Below are 4,717 nucleotides of genomic sequence, written 5' to 3' on the forward strand. Positions count from 1 at the left end.
TATAAAAGATAAACATCATATGCAATCAAAATATGTGACATGATATGGCCATCATCATCTTGCGCCTTTGATTTCCATCTCCAAAGTACTGTCATGATCTCTATCGTCACCGGCATGACACCATGATCTCCATCATCTTGATCTATATCAATGTGTCGTCACGTGGTCGTCTCGCCAACAATTGCTCTTGCAACTATTGCTATCGCATAGCGATAAAGTAAAGCAATTATTGGGCGCTTGCATCTTATGCAATAGAGAGACAACCATAAGGATTTAGCCAGTTGCCGATAACTTCAACAAAACATGATCATCTCATACAACAACTTACATCTCATCACGTCTTGACCATATCACATCACAACATGCCCTGCAAAAACAAGTTAGACGTCCTCTACTTTGTTGTTGCAAGTTTTACGTGGCTGCTACGGGCTTAAGCAAGAACCAATCTTACCTACGCATCAAAAACCACAACGATATTTTGTCAAGTTGGTGATGTTTTAACCTTCTCAAGGACCGGGCATAGCCACACTCGGTTCAACTAAAGTTGGAGAAACTGACACCCGCCAGCCACCTGTGTGCAAAGCACGTCGGTAGAACCAGTCTTGCGTAAGCGTACGCGTAATGTCGGTCCGGGCCGCTTCATCCAACAATACCGCCGAACCAAAGTATGACATGCTGGTAAGCAGTATGACTTATATCGCCCACAACTCACTTGTGTTCTACTCGTGCACAACATCAACACAGAAAACCTGGCTCGGATGCCACTGTTGGGGAACATAGTAATTTCAAAATTTTCCTACGCACATGCAAGATCATGGTGATGCATAGCAACGAGAGGGGAGAGTGTTGTCTACGTACCCTCGTAGACCGACAGCGGAAGAGTTATGATAACGCGGTTGATGTAGTCGTACGTCTTCACGGCCCGACCGATCAAGCACCGAAACTACGGCACCTCCGAGTTCTAGCACACGTTCAGCTCGATGACGATCCCCGGACTCCGATCCAGCAAAGTGTCGGGGAAGAGTTCTGTCAACACGACGACGTGGTGACGATCTTGATGTTCTACCGTCGCAGGGCTTCGCCTAAGCACCGCTACAATATTATCGAGGATTGTGGTGGAGGGGGGCACCGCACACGGCTAAGAGAATGATCACGAAGATCAACTTGTGTGTCTATGGGGTGCCCCCTGCCCCCGTATATAAAGGAGTGGAGGAGGGGAGGGCCGGCCCTCTTTATGGCGCGCCCTAGGGGATTCCTACTCCCACCGGGAGTAGGATTCCCCTTTTCCTAGTCCAACTAGGAGCCCTTCCAAGTAGTAGGAGTAGGAGACAAGGAAGGTGAAGAGGGAAGAGAAGGAAGGAGGGGGCGCCGCCCCTCCCCCTAGTCCAATTCAGACTAGTCAATGGGGGGGGGCGCGGCCTGCCTCTTCCTCTCCCCTAAAGCCCAATAAGGCCCATATACTTCTTCCCCCGTATTCCTGTAACTCCCCGGTACTCCGAAAAATACCCGAACCACTCGGAACCTTTCCGATGTCCGAATATAGTCGTCCAATATATCGATCTTTACGTCTCAACCATTTCGGGACTCCTCGTCATGTCCCCGATCTCATCCGGGACTCCAAACTCCTTTGCTAGATCAAAACTCATAAACTCATAATATAACTGTCATCGAAACCTTAAGCGTGCGGACCCTACGGGTTCGAGAACAATGTAGACATGACCAAGACACGTCTCCGGTCAATAACCAATAGCGGAACCTGGATGCTCATATTGGCTCCTACATATTCTATGAAGATCTTTATCGGTCAGACCGCATAAAAACATATGTTCTTCCCTTTGTCATCGGTATGTTACTTGCCCGAGATTCGATCGTCGGTATCTCAATACCTAGTTCAATCTCGTTACCGGCAAGTCTCTTTACTCGTTCCGTAATACATCATCTCGCAACTAACTCATTAGTTGCAAGGCTTATGTGATGTGCATTACCGAGAGGGCCCAGAGATACCTCTCCGACAATCGGAGTGACAAATCCTAATCTCGAAATACGCCAACCCAACATGTACCTTTGGAGACACCTGTAGAGCTCCTTTATAATCACCCAGTTACGTTGTGACTTTTGGTAGCACACAAAGTGTTCCTCCGGTAAACGGGAGTTGCATAATCTCATAGTCATAGGAACATGTATAAGTCATGAAGAAAGCAATAGCAACATACTAAACGATCGAGTGCTAAGCTAACGGAATGGGTCAAGTCAATCACATCATTCTCCTAATGATGTGATCCCGTTAATCAAATAACAACTCTTTGTCTATGGTTAGGAAACATGACCATCTTTGATTAACGAGCTAGTTAAGTAGAGGCATACTAGTGACACTCTGTTTGTCTATGTATTCACACATGTATTATGTTTCCGGTTAATACAATTCTAGCATGAATAATAAACATTTATCATGAAATAAGGAAATAAATAATAACTATATTATTGCCTCTAGGGCATATTTCCTTCAAAGGTTTCATTACATGTTTTACTGTCTATTTGCTTGTAAGGAGGGGTTCCTAAATGGTTGCAGGCCTTTCATAGGTAAATCTAGTCTGTATAGTGCTTAAATAGGGATTGCATTACATGTTACTGCTTACTAATGGCTTAAAATGCAGGTCTTAATGGATGCTTCATCACACTAAGCACTGGGCAGCAAATCCTGGCAGCAACAGGGAGGGATGGCAACAACAACATCTTCCCTATTGCATTTGGTGTTGTTGACAAGGAGGAGACAGATAGTTGGACTTGGTTTCTTACACAGTTAAGGACAGTAATTGGTAGTGGCAACAAGCTTGGGCCCTACACAATTATGTAAGACAAGCAAAAGGTACAACTACTCTTCATGATTTAACTGCTTTTCCTTTCACTATGTACTGCTTTTCCTTGCAGTATGTAATGCTTTCTCTACTTACTTCACTAGTTATTAATACAAATCAATGAATAGGGTCTGCTCAATGCAATAGAGGATGTATTTCCTGATTCCCCTCAAAGATTTTGTTTAAGACACATATATGCCTACTTCCAATCAGCTGGGTTTAGAGGGGATGAATTGAAAAAACATCTAGACCAGGCTGCATATTCTTTCACTAAGCATGGGCATGATCTGGGCATGGAAGCATTGAAGAAAGAGAGTGAGGAGGCATGGAAGTGGTTGTCCAACATACCAGTCTATACTTGGGCCAGGCATAGAATGGATACTATATGCAAGACAGACCTTGTTGTAAACAATCTTAGTGAAGTTTTCAACAGGATGATTCTGAATGTTAGGAACAAGCCCATAAGGACAATGCTTGAAGGAATGAGGACAAAACTCATGATCAAGTTTCAGAAGATTAGGGAGAAGACAGAGACATGTAGGTGGGATATCACACCCACTTACTCTGAGATATTGGAGGAGGCCAAGAAGTGGGCAAAATATTGTGATGCATATATGGCTAGACCAGGCATTTGGCAAGTTACAAGTAGTTCAGAGAAGACCTACTGTGTAAACCTAAACAAATACACTTGTGACTGCAGGAGGTGGGATATGACAGCTGTTTCATGTAGTCATGCTATAGCAGCAATGCAGAAGGTCAAGCTACACCCTGAAGATTTTGTCCATGAGTTCTTCAAGAAGCCCCTCTACTGTGAAACCTACAAGCATATTATATACCCTGTTCCAGGCCCTGATTGTTGGCCACACACCATGGGGGATGACATATCTCCTCCAGTATTCAAAGAAAAGAAGGGTAAAAAGCAAACAGCTAGGAGGAAAGGACATTTTGAGGTTCCTGCCAAGAAGGATACATCAAGAATTGGGACAGTGACTTGTAGCAATTGCAATATGCAAGGTCACAGATATACCACATGTGGTGTTCCACTGAAACCCAAACTGCAGATGAGAAAGAATGATCACCAGGTATGCTTATTGATAAAGAAATTTATGTTTCATAGGCTAGGTGGTTTAATTCTAATTTGCTTTGTTAAATGTGCAGGAGAATAGGTCAGACTACTCTTCATCTACCAGAGCTACTACAGGTGTGGTTCCACCACCACCACCACCATCAGCACCACCAGCACCATCAGCACCATCTAGGAAGAGGCCTGCAGCAACCACAGCTACTCCAGGACCAGCAAAGAGGAACAAGGCAGCTGCTTCTGCTACTCCAACACCTGCCACATCAGCACCTGCCAAGAAGACCAAAGCAACCAAGTAGACAAGGGCTCCTAGCACATCTTCACCAGCCAAGAACACAAGGTCATCCATTGCCTCTCCAGCAAAGAACACCAGAGCACTAACAGCTAGCAGAGGAGGGGGGGTACACAGGTTTCAATGCTCCAAGGCAAGCTGCTCACTCTGAGATGGAGATTGGGTCCAAGAGGGTTAGGAAGCCAACTGGAAAGTGGAAGGCATATTTCACTGCTAGTGGTAACTATTGAGCTTTCTGAAAGTTGTCTTGTTTGCACTGTATGAGTGCTGAAACCTAAGTGTTTGCTTGCTGAAACCTATGTATTTGTTTGCTAAAACTTGAGTGTTTGCTTCCTAAAACCTATGTATTTGCTTCCTGAAACCTGAGTATTTGGTTTCTGAAACCTATGTATTTGCTTGCATTATGAAACCTGAGTGTTTGCATTATGAAACTACTGAAGATACCAACATTTGAGAAAGTTGTCTTGTTGTATGAGTGCTGAAACCTAA

This window comes from Triticum aestivum, chromosome 6A (assembly GCF_018294505.1).
Source record: "Triticum aestivum cultivar Chinese Spring chromosome 6A, IWGSC CS RefSeq v2.1, whole genome shotgun sequence".
Lineage (NCBI taxonomy): Eukaryota > Viridiplantae > Streptophyta > Magnoliopsida > Poales > Poaceae > Triticum > Triticum aestivum.